We start from the raw sequence: 20,158 nt of genomic DNA on the forward strand, positions 1-20,158 counted from the left end.
TATCTCTTTTTTTAGTGATGTAAACATGATACAGATCGATGCTTGGTACGGCTCACCATAAAATCATGTTACGTACTGATACTGAGGAACTGAATCTTAAACACCTTTGAGAACTACTGAACCTACTTCTAAAAAAAGGAAATATTTTTGGTAGTCAATCGAAGCTGTGGTGCTTTGACATTGGTAAAAGAAGGCAGATCAATTCTGATGACACTGTAAGCTAAAATTACATCCTCCTTATACCATTACTGGTTTAGGGACGATTGGGATAGAGTGATTATAGATAGTGAAAAAGTGAGACAAACCTGTAGCTGGAGGAGGATGTACCATATGTGGTTATTTGGCGGTATAATGATTGAGGATGAATATCTACACAGGAAACGAATTTCAGTAGACGGTTTTGGTGCAATAGGAAGACATAGAATTTTCTTGGAGGTATTCAATTCTAGTGTATCTTAAAGAGAACCTGTCGCAAGCCTAGATTAGATTAGATTCAACTAGGGCGGCCCCAAGGCCTAGGCCACTGCGTCCCCTTTGGAACTATTGTGGCTCTAGAGCTCGCCCTCCAGACCCGACAGTTTAATCAGACTCTCAATTCTGGAGACGACTCTTGGGTAAAGCTCACAGGCCTTGGGTTTTTCCTCCCCGAGAAGTAACATCCTAAGCCACAAGGGTCGCCAAGCTAAGAAATTTATAGTGAGCTGTCAGGAATTACTATAGGACAGGCTCCAGGTGGAGCAGACGGAGAATAACAATGGGTCTGGTGATCACGTTGTGGAGAAGGGACACCAGAAACTGGCAGCAGATTTCTGTGCAGGCTAAGTATTCATATCTTTTTTTTAAGAATACGTCAGACTCAGAAAATACCAGCATGATGTTCCTAAGTGGGGTGCAGATTTTGACAGAAGAAGAGGAATCGCTTTCTTACATTCTGTACTGGTGACATTGCAATCGCAATTTGTTTAAATGAGGCCATTGGTGAAGAAATGTGAGAAATTATGAAATAACCGTCGATTATGTAACAAAACAAGAGTTTTCTTCGACGAAACCTACAGGAAGGTTTCACAATAAGGCTTTTCTGGCTGCAGTACCTGGGAGACAGGAACCACCATTATTTCCCTAATAAATTCTAATCTACGGAAGGAAATAATATGGCAAAGTAAAAACAAAACATTGTCGAGAAAATCTCAAACAGCTGAATCATCACAGTTTCCGGTTCGCTGATTTCGTGAAAAATTCTCATTTTTTAGAATTTAGAGGAACCACCGAATGAAAACAACAATTTGGAAAAGCTAACACGACCACAATGCTTCTAAAGAGAGTAGAATACGGACTTAACTGTAATCAGGGCTTACAGTAGTTTAGATTTTCCTCACTAGAATGCTCCACTGCACGGTTAAAATTCTTCGATTTGACCTACTGTCATTTGTAGTTTTATCAATTTCTCAGTTTTAATTTTGGCTACACTTTTTCTCAAATGACCTTTACTAACATTTACACAAACCCTTATATACCGATTTTTTATTTTTCTTAAAGGAATCAAAACTAGATCGCATTCTATGTTAAGCCTATCGCTTTGATATGAAACTGTTCCACAGATAATACTGATTTTAAGAAGGTTCTGTGGTAGCTGTGATGTCACACTTTCTTCAAAGTGTTATTTAATTCTCTAATGACGGAAGTGAACATGTATAATTTCGATGTGACTAACTTTTCAGTAAAAATTCTTAGTTTTAAGGAAATTTAATCACGTAAATCGCTGTAAGAGAAAGTTGTGAGGCAATTTCTGCTATTTCCGCGATTATTATAATAGCTAATTTTTAATGTATAAATCGACAGTTCTATGTAAATAGTTTCTAGTTTCAATATTCAAATACTTTATTTCTTCTTCAATCTGGCGGTAGTTTCCTGAAACTACAAAATTTTAGTCACATAAACGTCCGCAGCTTAGCGCCACATCCTAGTGGCACACTTTAGTGCTTTCTATCGGTGGATGTCTGAGCTACTTTCAGCGAATTGTTCCAAGATAGCAGCACTCGACAGTTTCCGTCGAGTGGGGGTTGCTTCACATGAAGTTAAGAAGGAAGATGGAGGAGTGTGTGAGAGAGAGAGAGAGTGACAACACTACCCTAAAGGGGCTTTATCCCATTTTATTACGGCACTTTGGGGGTAATCGGGTGTGTTTGCCGTAATGGCACACTTTGGTGTGTTAGATAATATTATCTATAATGGCGAACAAAACATTTTATTTCATTTCAATAAATTTTGAATTAATATAAATCATATTTTGCTAATTAAATGTTATTATATCATTAAACCTTGGTATCACTTTCGATCAAAACCTATCCTGGAAAAACCATGTTTCCCAAATCTCTCGCCGTTCCATCCATATCCTTAAGCAGTTTAATAGTTCCCGTCACCTTTTTCCAATTAAGACCCGGCAACTCCTAGTTTCCTCTCTTATATTCCCCCATTTCGACTATGGTTGTTTAGTGTATGGCGGTCTATCTGGTGATATTGAAGCTAAGCTTAAGCGCCTCATGAACTGCTTCATAAGATTTATTTTCAGCATTTCCAGAGACTCTCGCATTTCGCACTGCTACGATGAGTTGAAGTGGCTTTTTCCTGTCTATCGCCGCCAATATTTTTTGGCTTCTTTCCTTTTTCAAGTCATCCAGTCTCAAAGGCCTTCCTATATTTTTCAACTCCTTAAGTTTAAATCCTCCATCCATTCCCGTAACACTAGATCTCGCTCATCTGATCTTTATATTCCCTCTCACCGTACCTCATCCTTTGACAAGTCCTTCCTCATACGTGCTACCTCTCTATGGAACTCCTTGCCTTCATCTGTCCGCCATGCTCCTACCCTATCCATCTTTAAATCCCGTCTATTCAGTTATCTCCTTTCTATTCAGCTTCCTCCGAAATTCTAATTGTTTTAATTCATTTCCTTAATTTCTGCTGTTTTATTATTTTATTTTTACTTTCATTTTCACTTTTGTAAATATTTATTTATTTATTTAATTTCTCTATAATCACAGGCCAAACTATTAAGGCCTCTATTTGTACCTGTATTTATTCTTAGGGGACAATTGTCCCAGAATAATAAATTTCTTTTCTATTCTATTCTATTCTATTCTAATTATTTGTTACTCTGGATCGTAATAGGATTTACAGGAACTTTTTCAAATTTTGGAACATGTTTTATCCGGAAATACACGCTTTGAAGCCATTTCAATCCAAAAAAAAAAGAAAATGTTTTTTCGTAAAATGGTTAAACTAATGTCAAAATATATAAAATATAAAACCAAGTTTCTAAACGAACTCCTAGAAGTATGCTTTCCTTGAAGCGCTAAAAGTATTTAGATGCGCTACGAAGTACGGTATATAAAAAATTCAAAGGAAATAGAGTAAAAGTATGATTCACAGGAGAGATTGAGACTTCCTTCAATTATCACTCCAAGGATCTCACATACATGTCCTACACAGAAAGACCAACTTAACCAACAAGATCAAGATTACCACTAAGCCTAGCATATATAGCTCTCAAGACGCTTTATTTCGTGGAACTTACGAAGAAGAAAATAGTGCATGAGGCTGCATGAGAGTTGAATATCCAGTCAAACTGCATGAACTGTTGGAAAAGAGTTGACAGGTTTGTGTTTCTCCACTAATAAATTGACCCTGGAGACATTAGAACAAAAGTAACCAATATGAAAGCTTTTTTTTGCAGCCCTAACAAACAATACAGTTTATAGCGCTCAAATATATAGGATGTACACGGAGGAGAGGAGTTCGAAACATCGGGAGCTGATTCAGCAGCTCAAATGCAGCAAAAAAATATTCTATTCACATTGGCCCGGATTCTCAATAGTGTCAAAGATATTTGGGTTTTTAACTTTTCCGTCAATGTTCGCATTTTACGCCATAAAAGCGCTGCTTATTCCAAACGAAAGAGCATTAAATTTCCCTATATATCTGCTTAACCCAGAGTCTCGAAACGTTTCTTATAAAAGGGTAAGGTAATATAAAATACAAAAATAAAAAAAATCCATATGGCCTTGAAGCTCAATAAATGCACAACTTTTCCTGTAATTCGGTGACTCCTTGATTCATTAATCATTGAAAAAATGCAGTTGAAAATGTTAACAGAAATCATCGATAACAAATTTTTTAGACATTAAAGTAAAAATTTCATTGTTTATAAGAAACGTTTTAATTAATTTGATTTGAAGTGTCTTTTCCTTCTAGAGCAATGGTTCTCAAAGGGTTTTCCGCAAAACATTGGTTTTTCCCATAAACGTGACCTCTTGGGTTCAGTAGGGAAGGGGGAAAAAAAATTGGGAATAATAACAATAATTATGTCAAATATTGTAAACCCATAAATGTTATGTGTTTCAGAGATGTCAGAATCTAGAACTACAGAGAGGTTAAAGGGATAGAATCGATCATCTAGTTGACTTCAGTGTTTATGATCAGTGGAATCATTTGACCAAACATCGCTTTTGAGCAATACTGCATACACGTATTATGTAGGTCACATTTGTTTCTAGTCGAATGAAAAGAATACGAGAGAAGAACTAAATATTTGAGGTGGTTTTTTTTTAAGTTTTAAGAGAAAATAAAGTAGTACTTCGAACACTAGAAGCCGTGAGAATACCAGATTTTAAAAATAAAAATAAATAAAGTAACTATAAAGGTTTTTATAAGAATTGTAGTTGGAAGTATTTTGGTGTTTGATAATGTACAGAATTAACAGCTAGCAGCTAGCTGCGGATGAAGGACCAACACAGATGCTGTAAGTTAATCCTCGGCAGCTCATTGAATATAAATTGCCAAGCTCATGAAAGTTAGAGACAAGCGAAGGGCTCTGGTTTTACATTTCAAAAAGAGTGAAGAGCAGAACTAGAGAGCACTTCCGCTTTTCTCGCCACCTCCTTCAACCTTATTAAGGTTTTTATTTTTTCTAATAAAGTTCTGGCTTTCTTTTTTGGAGGGAGGTTGCTTTTCTATTCCTTCATGTTGGAATTTTCATGAAAACTAATTATTTAAAAACAAAAAATCTTTAATGTTGATAACTTCACGACTTTTCCTTTTCTAATCTAATTTCCTTTTAGAATTTTAACTATATATTTAGATGCTTTTGATATTTTATATTTTCATCACCAAAACGTCGGTATTTTTTCCTACCGATCCGCCACATCCCAACTTCTTTTGGCTAACCATAAATCCTTACGTTAGAAAGAAAAAAGTATAAAAACTTTCATTCGTTCATCAACGTCAAAGAGCTCAAAACAAAGGAAAATCTAAAGAAGAAAACTGCCCAGTAAAGGTGCCCTTCCTGTAAACTGATTTTCTGAAAAGTGGAAATTTTAATAAATACTGTACGTTAAATTATTTGCTAATATTAATGGAAAATTATTTACATTAAAATAGCAGTTAAGAGCAGAGTTAACATCGATTCTACCATTCGATTGTATTAAAAGGGTGGTTCCGCCAAAAAGGGGAAGAAGGAACGCAGACAATCCAAAATGCCCATTGTTCCTCGCCCACCTTTTACCTCATAAGAGACATCGGGGCTTCTAGACCAATAAATTCGGCTAGAGATTTTCCGGATAGGAGAACAATAAACTAATAATGTAGCAACAGGACACTACGGAGCATGGCGACTCAATTGCCTATTGAGTGTATACTGAATAAATCTAGAAATTTCGTAAAGATTACCAGATGCCACAATCTTCGAGAGGGAAACATTTAACCACTCCCGAAGACGAGGAATCTAATTTTAGAATAAACGGGACACACCTCTACAAAGTGCCGCGTAGCACTCAGCACAGATTGGTGACTGGGTAAGGCCGCATTTAAAAAGATGGTAGGCAAAATTCGCATGGCCACTCAACACCTGAAGCAACTAGCGAATCCGGGACCTGCTTGAAGCCAACTACAGCCGTTTTCGAAAGGCCAAGAATTTCCCTTAGACTGACGGCAGTCAGCTCTGAATCTCCACCGCTCCAACCTCTGTTCCATAACCTCGATATGGGCTGAAGAGTCATTTTAATCAACGTAGCTCCTTGCTTTGCTGTTTCATCAGCAAGTTCGTTACCCAGAATCCTGGAATGACCAATGGATCAAACAACCGAAATTGTATTCAAAGTAGAAATGTCAACGAACTGGAACCCAATTCGGTATTTTTCTTATGTATTTTACTGTACATTTTTTTAAAGAGGTCTACCCTTTTTGTATATTCTACCATTGGCCTTAAAGCTATTTTTTTAATCCATTTCTTGTGACTGAGGAGACAAGAACGGTTATTTCTAATGGAAATTCGAAAACGAAAATCTGACACTTTTCTGATCTACTGAGTGGAAATTAAAATAAAAAATGAATGAATTGATAAATAAATATAAATATAAGTCTGATTACTTTCTTTTTCCTATTTCTCCTTTATTTTTATAATTTTATATTTATTTTAACTCTTAAAAGGAATTAAAAAAGGAAAACAAGCAATAAAAAAAAGGGGAACAGACTGTGTTAATGAGCTAAAAAGGTCAGTGTGCGAACAGGAATAGGGTTTGGGGAAGTTGAAGGAAATTTAGTACTGTCCGACTAAGGGACTGTCATGGTGTGTCTGTGGGTGTGTGACGAACCATCCCAGCAAATGATGAAGAAGAAGTGGCAAGACATTTTCTGGCCACGTTTCCGTAAAACGAGAAACGCGGGTGCGGGCGATCCAATCGATCGAGAGATCGAGGGAGACAGTGAGAATGCGGGTGAGCTAAACAGGGAAGAGGCGAGAGATACCTGCACTTCCCTTCTGCCCGAGGAAGAGGAGGATAGAGCGTGCCCTGTTTAGTCGAGGGAGTAAACAGCACGGGGGCGGCCGGCGGCGGAGAGAGGGGGTACCACTCTCTTTTCCTTTTTCTCACACTATCTCAGTCCGTCTCCCTCCCTCCTATCCCCTTAACCCATTTTCAAAAAGTCGTTGTCATGAACGTCCGCTAGGAGCGCCCTGAGTCGGCAAGCCACACCCTGGCATTCTCTTTCACGCTATAAAACAGTGTGGTCTTTAAAATAGCCGGCAAGGGACAACCTTGATGTAGTGAGGGTTGAACATTTGGTCGTCGGACAAACACTACTAGCAGATAGTCAAGGAAAGAGAAAGAGAGCCGTTAGCTCTCACCGATCTGGATGGAGAATAGCCAAAGCAAAGAAGTAGAAGTAGAAGAAGAAGACACAGCACCAGTAGTAGTAGGATCTGGGTTTGGGTTTTAAACCCGTCTAAAGTAATGTGACTTCCAGGGTGTACGGTGAATCTGGCCATTTGCCAGGACCATCTCCTCATTCCTAACTCAACATACCTTCTTCTTTCAAGAAGACATCACTCTTTAACCTACTACTATAAAGAAAATTTTTAATTAATTTTCTAGATCATCAAGATGTTTATCTTACTTCTAAATGGAAATTCTAATTATTAAATCTTTAAATAAAGAGGGGAAAAAAAAGAAATTTTTGTTTTTCCATTTTCATTTTTATAAATTTTAATTTATTTTTAGGGAAAATTTAGCTTTATATTTTCTGAGGCTCATTCTGAGGAGGAAGCTTTAATTTTCCGGTAACAAAGAGGAAGTAAGTGAATAATTTGAAAATTACTATAGTTCACTACTTGAATGTTCCCCAGCAAGAGGAAATTACGTCTATATATCTTAACACAGATTTTCCAAAATTGTAATCCAATTAATAAACAAAAAGAAAAGTCTAACAACAATCTTGCCACTCTAAAACAGAAATCACCTTCGCATGAATACTGTTGTATTTACCATTTTGTCTAATACTGAAAATGTGTACGTATTCCGTGTTCACGAGAGGAGTGCGGTAATGAATAGTACATGATCATGACCGCAACAAGAGCAATCTATGATCTTGTTACATTCACTAGTTGCGCAACTAGCATCTTCTAATTAATCATGTTGCTCTAGTTTCTCCATTATTTTGGGTCTCCTAACATTTATCATCTTAAAATTCCAGTTGAAAATCTAGGATTATATTATTCCAATTTTAAATATGAGGGGGTTTTTAAATTAAAGTTTTTTTTATTTTTTAGCCTTCTCTTATCCGTCAAAAAAAAGAGGAAGTACTCTTAAACAGGAAATATTGTAATCGTGTAAATTTTCACCGGAAATACACAGAACTTGGAAATATTTTCTTAACAAAAGTTTAGGCGCTTGTGTGCTTGAGTTTGACTGTGCTGAGGGTTGTCAGTCTGTGGCCCACGAAACCCAGAAAATCAAAATTCGTAGATTTCAAAATTAGGTCCAGCTAGACAACGCTATGATTTGGTTTTTAAATCAAACAGTCAAGAATGCTTCACTAACGGAATCACTCTACCAATTTTGTCTAAAATTCATTTTATGGCCTAACGAAGACTAGAGCTTAGATTTAATATGCCATTTATGGTTAAAATGCAATTTTACTATCATTTTAAGCGTTACCATAATTGATGATGATAAAGTGAATCTTAAGGGCAAACTGCACTTCTGCATCTGAACTTCAGCGTTTCCAAAAAAATAAAAAAATGCAAGCAAGTTAAACTTCGAGACAGTCAGCTTAAACTCAGAAATTTTAGGACAATTTTTATAGTTCGGAGAATCATTTGATATGTGGACGAGTGTGAATGTATGTTCTCACCATAGAGAGTTGGCAGTCTATAAAGACATCGGTTCGTTCATGTAGATATAAAGAAAGTGCATAGCATAGGGGAAGCAAAGTTTATCAGGAGCATATGAAGGAGAGGATGCAAAGAAGTAGGGAGTATTCATGAGCTTAACCCGATTTGTAACCCGGTGAGGAATTCATCTGATCATATCGAACAGTCTCTCGGGTGTACCCGACAACATCTTGCCCTAAACATATATTTATACCATATTTTTTGTATCAACATTGGCATATAGGATGAAAAAATAAATGCCATTTTTCAGTGGACAGACAAGACAGAAGACACACCAACCCTGTAATGTAAAATATTACTTTGTAAACTAGCCCTGAAGATGACCTAGTCCCTAGGTCGAAAGCTCGGCAGAATAAATGTATCACGACTGAAAACTGGCATTTATTCTTTCATCCTATTGAAACTATGAATCAGTCACCAAAAATAATGAACAGCTACCATTGGCATATATATTTTTTCCTAATAAAATTTTGAATATTTTTGATCCTCTCATTGATGTAAAAATAAATTACTGCAATCGAATAGATTTCCTGTTTTAAGTTTTTGACAAAAATTTGCTTGTAAATTTGTCTGTTTGTGGATGAACGAAAACAGAACTATACTTAAGGGATGCAGGTCTTCTAATAATACTTAAAAGTAATAAAATATTATCCAAATCTGGCGGTTAATGACTGTGAACATAGTGTACATTTTTGGCAACGCCAAAAAATAAATAAAATAACAGCTGACGGATCAGTAAATCAGCGAGTGAAAATAGAAGAAAACTAAAAAGGAAAGAGACATGGCAAGGTGAATTTGTTTAGGAAGGGGACGAAACTGCTCTGTTTAGAAGTGCCAAAAGAAGGTGCCACAAATTGGTAAGTATTTGATGTACGATGCTGTCCGAAGAGAAAGAATACAAAAGAGTTAGAACAGTCGGTGGAAACTTCGTAGCCCATACGCAGAAGTCGGTTTTCACGCTGGGCGAGTGTATTTTGAAGCCGTGGCTTAAGACGGGGGTATAGATGTAATAACCACTATCTCTCTCGGGACTCAGACCACGAGCACTCGCTGCCACCTGTACTAGCTTTTCCTGTGTGTGGCAATGTCATCAGAGGATTGTCGATGCTTCGAAGTCAGGCGAGTGAGACAATTTTTAACGTGCTACAGTTCATACAAAATGAAGCTGTCGTAGAATAGTGAGGAACAATTTCTCGTGAAGTACGGAAAGAAACGTATGATCAGGCGCAAGAAGAAGATAATTGTGTTAACAATGAACAAACAAGAGTTCATTTGAGAAAGAGAACATCAGAGTGAAGACGTTTATAGCAAAGGCCAGCTAAGTTAATATCCCATGTACCTATATAATGTAGTCTCAACTTTAAAAACATTTAGCTCCCAAACCAAATAGAAATCATTATACTATTCACTAATGAGTTTGCCGGTCACTGATCTCAGACCAGATATAAGTTTTAAAGAGTTGGCTTTATGAGATGTATTAGTTAATAATTATAGGCGTCATCATTAGACAAAGTCCCTTTTATTCTTCTCTCAATTAGTGCAGTAGCCAACCGCAGTAATTTAAAAAAAAAAATACACAATTTAATGTCAGAAAATGCTTAAAAATATAAATTACTTTAGATCTTAACACCAGCAGTTGGTGCAAATCAATAAAATAGCTGTTACCTCTAAAGGTACGCTATTCATCGATTTACACGTTTTAGAATAAAATAAACAATAAACTACTCCCTTACCAATAAAAACAGAGTTACCTAGTAAAAAAATTAGTGCCTTTTAATTTCATTTTAAGTCTTGAGAGTCACTAACAAGGTTAAATTTGAGTGAAAGCTCGTTCTAAACGACTATGAGTCAAACATAGTTAAATGTGATTGTAGGATAGTCCTATATAAGTTTAGAGAATCGACAACATGGTTAAATGTGATTGTAAGATAATCCTGTACGAGTCTAGAAAGTCGTCGACATGATTAAATGTGCGTGTGAGGTTTAGCTATGTAAGTCTAGTGAGTCGTCGACATGGTTAAATGAGAGTGTAAGGTTTGCCTATGTAAATCTAGTGAGTAGTCGACATAGCTAAATGTGAGTGTAGGATAGACATATATAAGTCTAGAGAATCGACAACATGGTTAAATGTGATTGTAAGATAATCCTGTACGAGTCTAGAAAGTCGCCAACATTTTTAAATGTGAGTGTAAGGTTGACCTACGTAAATCTAGTGAGTAGTCGTCATGGTTAAATGTGAGTGTAAGGTTTACCTATGCAAATCTAGTGAGTAGTCGACATAGTTAAATGTAAGTGTAAGGTTTACCTATGTAAATCTAGTGAGTAGTCGACATGGTTAAACGGAAGTGTAAGGTTGACCTATGTAAATCTAGAGAGTAGTCGACATAGTTAAATGTGAGTGTAAGGTTTACCTATATAAGTCTAGGGAGTCGTCGATAAGGTTAAATGTGTGTGTAAGGTTTACCTATGTAAATCTAGTGAGTAGTCGACATGGTTAAATGTGAGTGTAAGGTTTACCTATGTAAATCTAGTGAGTAGTCGACATGGTTAAATGAGAGTGTAAGGTTTACCTATGTAAATCTAGTGAGTAGTCGACATGGTTAAATGAGAGTGTAAGGTTTACCTATGTAAATCTAGTGAGTAGTCGACATGGTTAAATGTGAGTGTAAGGTTTACCTATGTAAATCTAGTGAGTAGTCGACATGGTTAAATGAGAGTGTAAGGTTTACCTATGTAAATCTAGTGAGTAGTCGACATGGTTAAATGAGAGTGTAAGGTTGACCTATGTAAATCTAGTGAGTAGTCGACATGGTTAAATGTGAGTGTAAGGTAGACCTATGTAAGTCTAGTTAGTTACCTACATGGTTAAATGTGAGTTGAAATATACAAGTCTAGTGAGTTGCCAACACAGTTATATGTTAGTGTGAGGTTGACCTATATAAGTCTTGTGAGTCGTCAATATTGTTAGGAAATATTTCATGTACGGAAATAAAAATTTAAAAAATCCGATTTATATACATTAAATAATACCGAGGAAAATACCAAGAAATAGCTAACAGTAGAGACTAGGTAAGTGTGTTTACAGAAATTGCCACTAGAGTTCTCCACCGACTGGACTGTAAAGTAAGCTTACAGCCTAAGTAATGGCGGCCTACAAGTCTACAATGTGCCTATTTCTTTTATATCTATTTCACGATTAAACAATACAAATTCACAACTTTTTTGATTCTGTTAACCATAATTGTGTAAAACATGAAGTTTTAGTCCAAAAGAAATATTATTTATCGTATTTTGTAAAAGTATTTTTTTTATTGCATAATTAGATAATTTATCAAATACCTATGGGGGAAAAATTGGAAAAAAAATTTAAATGGTATTTTTCCTATAAATAATTACAAAAACCAATTCGCTAATCCCATTGGCCAACGGGATGTGGGAAGTAGGCGGTCTCTTGGCTGGTGACGTAGTGATACCGTAAGCCACTCCCTCACCAATAAGAGCACAGTTATCCAGTACAATAAATGGCGCTCTTCCACTTTCATTTAAGTATCTATATTTTACTTCTGAAAGGTATTTTCTTTACTTTTTTAATTCTGCATTAAATTAGAAGTAAAAAACCGAAAATATATGGTAAGAAAAATAATTATTTTTTGCATTTTTATGAATTTAATTTTTATTGCATTATTCGATAATTTATCCAATACCTATGGGGGGAAAATTAGTAAAAAAAATTTAAACTGTTTTTCCTAAGAATAATTAAGAAAAACTATTAGCTAATCTCATTGGATAATGGTCAGTGTGAAGTAGGCGGTCTCTTGGCTGATGACGTAGCAATACCGTAAGCCACTCCCTCACCAATAAAAACACAGTTACCCAGTACAATAAATGGGTGCTCTTTCACTTTCATTTAAGTAACTAGATTTTACTCTTCTATTTACTCATATTGCTCTTATATTTTAAATCGTATTGATATTAGTTCAGGGGAATGAAATTGTAAATTACGCTGAACTTCTACTTAAATTAAAAATGTGTTATTTTTTGTTACAATTTTAAAGAAAATCACGGAGTTATTTTCGAGAAAAGAGCTGAATAAATCGATTCGGGAATGCTGACTGATTTTGTTGAAAAACTTATTGTTTCATGTGAGTTTAGAGATGTGATTGTTATAGTTTTTCATCTTAAAACTTCTGTATAAAATGTTGAATTTATTTATTTTATTGTTCAAAAACCGACCAATCAGAATTGCGCTGGAAAACTGAACTATCAAAGCGAAGGCTTTATTTATTCGATAGCAATGGGTCCGGACTAGCCTAAGTGACTACTATTTTCCATGGCTCATATTTCAAAGCTATGCAAAGTAATACGAACTTCTCCAAATACTTAAAAAGAGTACACAAGAACTACTCATACTAAGGTCGGGTACTTTCCTTGTGTTGGATAACAACGAACATAACTTGTCTTTTCTTTGCTGTAAAAGGCTCAATAGTTGGTTGACATTTTGAATTTTTTACTTCTACTTCTTATATGTGGTGTGATCGAGATAAATTTTCTATTTTTACTGGAAATGCCCGGATTTTTAGGTTTGATTGTGCACATGAACAAAACAGAGTCTTGAACACGAAGAACTGGTCCAGATTTTTATCTGATCAGCTTTCTCTCATAAAAGGAATTTTGGCTGTCGCCTTGCCTTGCTAGGTGGTCAGCCGACGGCTATGTTATCTACACTTTCTTGCAGACAATCCCCCTAACTAACTTTGTACTAACAACACATGAATTAAGCGCTTTGATTAAAGTCGTGGCCATCAGAAAAGGATGATAGTCTCTCAATCTCAACAGCATCTTTTTTCAAGATCTAACTGAACATAACTTCCATTTGTGTTTACTTCCGTCTGGTATATGCTTGGCAACTTTCCCATGGGTAACAGAAAATTGTTCTAGAGCACTTCTGGGAGTGAGTGGAAAAGTTTGCTTTCATCTAAAGTTTTATTTGTGTGAGCTGTACGGTTTTACATACTTTATAATATTGATAAAGACTAAATTCACTTTAAAATTCAAAGTTAGTTAACAATGCTCAAGTTAGAAAATTCGGCAGTTTTCGCAAGAGAAATCTGGCGTGCGAATTCACACCAGATTTATTTATTTATACAATTATTTATTATTTATTTATTTGGCTTCAAAATTACAATTTATAGCCAGAGTTCAGCTGTTTTACATTGGCTTTTATTTATTAATTATTATCATTAAAATGCTTAAGACGGACTCAACTTCTATTCGACAACCACAGCTCAATTTCCCTTCTCAAGGCTAAACATACGACTTTCTAAACTCGTACTTTCAAGTATAAGCAAATAGGCCTAATCTTATCCAAACTGGTACAATTCAGTAGAATATCTAATTCTGAATGTTTACTTGTCAAATCAAACTGCTGTAAGTATTTCAATCTGTAATGAGTAAAAAAGGCACAATCCAACAAAATATGTCCTTAGCGTTATCTGAACTACACAGGGTACAGTTACCTTCCGATTTTAAATCATATTTTGTATTATTTATTCTTAATCTTGGGAATTTCTTATTCATTAACCGTACATAGACATATGGTCTTTAAAAATCCAAAGGGGATATATAAATTAAGGTAAGATTGTTCGCGGTTAAAACTACTGACAAACCGGATATAACAACTATTATATCTAATATTGTAAATTTTATGAATATCAACACTGATCAGATGGGATTTGTATGCATTTGTTAAATCAATCTTATTTCTACTCACTTCCAAATAATCACCGTTTTGCCACAAATCCAAAGCCCCGATTTTTGCCAAGTATCCCTTAAGAAAGTTGCACCAATTGAAGGGCAACTATTTACAACAAGATGATGCATTGTACAATCTATTATAGCATAATTTGGGGATACGGTTATTGTCTTTTTTAAGTAATGTTAACCACTAGTTAAAAATCTGAAACTCCAGGTAGATCTAGGCAATTGCAGGAGTGGTTTAAAAAACTTTATTTGAACTTTATCCAGACTATCAGAATACGGAAGTGACCAGTTTATTTATAAAACTGCGAATTAATAACTGTCCAATTACTAAAAGTTATGAAGTTTGTGCGTAAAACTTAGGTAATATTATAAACTTTTATTAAGTATTATACGATTTTAAAGTATATAAAATAAATGTTTTATTATAGGGGAAAACAGCAATTTTAGAAATCTGTCAGGAATATAGAGAAAATTGTGGTTGTAAAGGTAGAGAAGATTGGTGTGCGTGAAGAGAGACATAGAAAAGCCATTTGAGGAAATGCTCCCATTCAATTGGTAAGTTAAATAAATTAACGGGCGAACATTCCATTAGGGTGGAACCATTGTTTCAGAATACGGTACAACCAGCTGTGCATTCTGCACAATTTGTCTGCCCCCTTCCGCCAACCGCCAAAACTATACTATTGTGAAATTCATTATTCCCCCACTAAGGCTACTTGTTTTTTTTTTTTTTTTTTAAATAGAATTTTACTTTAATTAATTTCCCTAGACTGGCTGTCAAAATTTTTCCAGATTGTGAGTCAATCTAAAAAATGTTAATGATGTGAATTTAAAAAAAGATATATATATCATTTAATTTAATATTTTTAACTTTAGCGCCAATGAACATGCTTGATTTCTTGAACGGCAACCATCCAAAGATGACCCTTAAAGCGATAGGGAGTGCTACTGACTCTCTGGATAGCCAACATCTCAGATATTCAGATGGTCGTGCGGCCAACCGCTAGGAGACGGTTTATAGGAAATGTTGAGGTTGCTAGAGCTTGGGGATAGTTTCCAATGTAATTTCACATAAGTTTCAGGTGTTTTGCATCGGTGGAAACGAAGGGAATTTTTTCTAGTCGGTATGGATGGTGAGGTTTTGAATGTAAAAGGAAGCATTAACTATGTAGTACTTAGGATTTTGGAGTGTAATGATTGAATGCGACAGAGGTTTATCCGTTTGCTAGTCCTGTAAAGTTAAAGTCCATAATTCTATATTGGAGGTAACGGGAAACTGTCATTTGGTTTGCAAAGTGAGTTTGGTGGGGTTTGTCTAATAGTCTATTTATCATTCTGTATCTTCGATTCAATTCGTTTGTGAGACTAATTTGAGGTTAGGATATTCAGCTTATTTAGTATCCAAACTATAGGGCAGGTGGTTAGTCTAGTGGTCAAGAGTGTGGCTTTGTAACTGGGAGATCTCTAGTTCGAATCCCGCGTATGGCTACTTTTTATTTGTTAGAAATAAATTGTTTATTAGTAAAGTATGAGCTTCCGCCTCCGTCCGCGACACCTAATTGGTAATTGGGCGTTAAGCTCCGCCTGAAAAAAATTGGCGATTACTTATTACTACTTTACTTAGTATCCAAACTGTGAATCGAGAGGTAATCTCCAGAGGGGCGCTCAACTTTTATCAGAAACCCCCTTTTTTTTTTAAATAAAAAACGTCATAAAATTATAAACATTAATTAGATTGCTTCAGTAAGTCATCATATCATGGAAGAAGATGAAGACAAGGGGAATAGACAGGGCCGGATTTTCCTACTCAAGATCAAGAGGGGCCTACATTCAAATTGTTAGCAAAATTAAAATAACACTATTCTAAAAACAGTGAAACAAGTTTCATTTAACATATTGATATATATCACAGATGTGATGTACTTCATTATCTCTCATGTAATTTACAAACTTAAAAATGGGAGGTGAAAGGGCCTCATAAGTGGAATAGCCTAGGGCCTATTTTCATCTAAATCCAGCCCTGGGAATAGAGGTATATTGTGAGAGGAATTCGCGTCTGAATTAACATCTGAATTGCACCATAGTTTCGAGACATTTCTACATATAAATCTGATTTCCTTCCGCTGTATTCCATTAAATGAGTGATTTGTATATACACATATCACATACTATATATACGCGGTATTTTATGTTCATGTAAAAAGAAAAAAAAAACACCCTCAATTTGATCAGCTTCAAGTAAAAATCAATCTTCTAAACATTTAAGATAAAGTTCCAAACGTTATAAATACATAAAAATATCGTATAACAGTCAATAGGGTGAAAATTTTATGTCATTGATAAATATATATCTTTATGGTCGATCATTTAAATGGGCCAATATATCGATTTATATTGTGTGGTTATCATATTTAACAGCAGGGTAATAAAATTGACTATGGCGATATATATCGTTTAATCTTTGTGCTTAAATAAATGTATTTTTTTTTTTAAAAGTGGGAAATACTGGTCTGAAAACTCACAGAATTTTCTCTTGAGCATAGTTTATTTAATTGCATTTTTCAGTAATTTAAATTTTGTTTAAAATTTAAAAGTTTAGTTGTTTTCAATAACCAACATGTTCGCTACAATTAATCGAAGCTGTACAAGAAAGTGTGCCGCCAAATTAACTCGTCATTAACTCCATTAAAACAAAAAACCATGTTACCAAGGAGAAAAAGTTTCAAACCGGAAGGACAGATCTTAACGTACAAGAAACTGGTTGGTTGTTTGGTTAGATACTTCCGTGAAAGCACTTTGGCGTACTCAGGAGATCTCAGGACGAACTTTTCTGAAGAAATCTCAAAAATGAAAAATCTAGAAGTAAAAGAAAATCAAACGAGTGATAATTTCGTTTAGATAGAAACGTAGTATCAAATTGATTTAGTTTCTGAACTTATTTCTTAATTGATTTAGGGATACCAGATAATGGAAAACCAATAGAGGAATTTCAAAATAAGAAAATTCAGGTATGATTCAAAAGATTTTCTTTCATTATAATAATTACTATTTTCTCTTTTACCCTCGGCCCCCCAAAAACAGGAAATAGATACATTAAATAGAAATTAATGAATTTAAAGGAAACAATGTATTGATAAAGTTGCAATTAAGAGTTTAATTACCATTTCCATACAATTAGCGAGAACAGCAAAAAGCTCACGGTCTGGACGTTGTGCTGGAGTGTGTGGAGGGGAAAATATGCTTCCTAGGAGAGGGGTACGGCAAGATTATGGTGAGGGCGCATCCAGAATACAATTAAGGCAATGGCAGGTGTTGGTGGGCTCTACTGACCGAGGTGGAAGGGGGTAGAAAATGGAAAATGAGGAGAAGATCGGCCGGCGGAGAAAATGAGGAGGCAGAGTTCTGCCTAATAATGAACAGCATCCGCTAGGTCAGCGGGGGCGGCAGCAAACAGATACTTGATGTTAGTCAAGAATTATTTAGCGAAAATTATTTGCAATAATTTAATATCGGCCATCTCTTTCTATTATTATAAATAATAATTTCTATGCAAAAGAATTGAGTTCCTTTTTAGTGGTCATGGCAAGCAAATTTTAGCGGAAATGCATCCACAACCGGAAGGTCTACTTTATTTCTGGGATTATGCTGTTCACTAACAAAATTAATCTGTAAAAACCATTTTTTCCAAACTCGGTAGATCCTCTAAGTCGAATATTTACGGTGAAAATTTAAAAAAAAAGGAAAATCTGCCCGATCGCAATACTTCCGTTCAGAGTAGAGTAAGAAAAAGTAAGAAAATTGAGTTTTTCCACTTCCAAATGAGAAAATGTAATATTATAATTCAGAAATATTAATACTAACTGACTGAGAGAATAGATAATTATTCTAAAGAAGATTTACATAATTATTAATGGAAAACCTGTTTCTAAATAATTACTACGAATAAACGGAAATGAATATTTTCATCCCCCCCGAGTAGAACAATTAAGATTGTGTTCCCCCAACCACTTTCTGTTGCAACTTCCGCAATATTAAAATTGATAAATTAATCACTTAATTCTCATATTAACCAGTCTGATCTAAATTACTTTTCTAAATTAGTTCGCTTAATTTTAAAATAATTATTATAAGCTGATCTGTTGTTTTAATAAATTTAATTTTGCCCTAATATAACAATAACCTTAATGTTTAGAAGTAGATTATCTTGTAGTAGTTCAACAATTACTGAAATTTTGTACGTCCTGATGATGGAAGCTGACGGTTAACTACAAAATACCATGATTTTTGAACTTACGGACTCGGAAATTTAGGAGGCTCATCTACCGGCTCCAAAAAAAACTGCAGTCACGAATTCTACACCGTATATATGGTATAACCAATGCACATAATCAATCTCCCCGATATCTAAAAGTACCTCTTATCCAAGACCCAAATCCTCTGCCCTTTACAAGTAGTTTCATTTTCGTCTTTACGCTCATCCAAACCCTAATTGACTACCTTTCATCTTCTACTCTTTCTGACAATCATAACTTTCGACTGTGACAGCGCAGGCTTTGCGATTTTTTACTTGGCGGTGAAGCTCAATAAAGATTGATTTGAGTGTCACCAATAAACTCAAAAAAAAAGATAATCATGGGACAATTAGGTTTTGGCCTAAATTGGTTCTCTCTATCGTGTCATTTCTACACAATGTCCGTAAATACTTCCGCACCCTTTGTAATAGGTAACCAAAATTATGAAGGAAGTCGGCTTAATGTGTCACTTTACTGAATCGATTTAATTTTTTATTTTTGCAATTTTTCGATGTTAATTTTTGTCAATAACTTTGAATAAACATATCATACGTAGGTTTATCGCTTTTATTTTAGAATATTACTTTTTTTTAATTATTTTTTTAAGCTAGGAGAGTGTTTAGGCATTCCTCTAACGTGCCATATCAGAGTAAGATAAGGACTTAATCACCTTTTAAATATTTGTAATTATTAAACTTTGATGGAATACCGTCGACGGGTAATTCCACATTACCGGAAAGGTAGTTTCATGTAAAATATTGAAGTCATTTATTTTTCTTCTCAAGTGCAGTAGTAAATATCATTACAGTTATTTAGAAACTAAATAAATAAATAGTTAAGTGTACTTAATTAAGTTTGAAGTTTTTTGTTTCGCGTTTATATGTGCTACAATCAGCGAGTTGGCGCTATAAGTAACAATAAAAGAGTAACAAATGATAAGGTAACGAGTGGAGAAGTTACCTAGTGGTAACACTCCCAAATATTTGACTGTTAGTCCCATTGTCTTCACTTGAGAGGAGATCACGAGGGCACTGTGTTTTAAGGCGTCTTATCGGGGTTATCAGGAAGAGTTCTAGTAGAAAGATTTTTGAGCTACAGGATTTATATAAGATTGCAGGCTGAAGTGGAGTAAGTTTAAAGTTAAAATAAGAAAAATATGTCAATGATGATCTCAAAAAATGTGAAAAGAGGTTCCTTCCGGGTTCATGTCGCTAAGTTTCTGTCAGGTCACTTTCAGCGATATTTTTGGTTTCGATCTAGAAGGCTCGTAGAATATATTCTAGAAAAAAAATTGTTTATGGGTTCAAATTTCCACAAAATGTTTACTTCCGAAATACTTGTCCTTTCAAAATAATTCTTTTTACGAGAAATAGAAGAGAAA

At 35.0% G+C, this 20,158-nt stretch overlaps 1 protein-coding gene across 3 annotated transcripts in view; it reads right to left on the bottom strand.

The window, feature by feature from the left end:
- The window catches only part of LOC141458431 (cubilin), a 159,706-nt gene that overhangs the window by 75,482 nt on the left and 64,066 nt on the right, over positions 1-20,158 (bottom strand). The gene's annotated exons all lie outside the window — the stretch shown is intronic.

Source organism: Rhodnius prolixus, unplaced genomic scaffold (genome assembly GCF_049639745.1).
Source record: "Rhodnius prolixus isolate KJV_2025 unplaced genomic scaffold, Rpr scaffold_5, whole genome shotgun sequence".
Lineage (NCBI taxonomy): Eukaryota > Metazoa > Arthropoda > Insecta > Hemiptera > Reduviidae > Rhodnius > Rhodnius prolixus.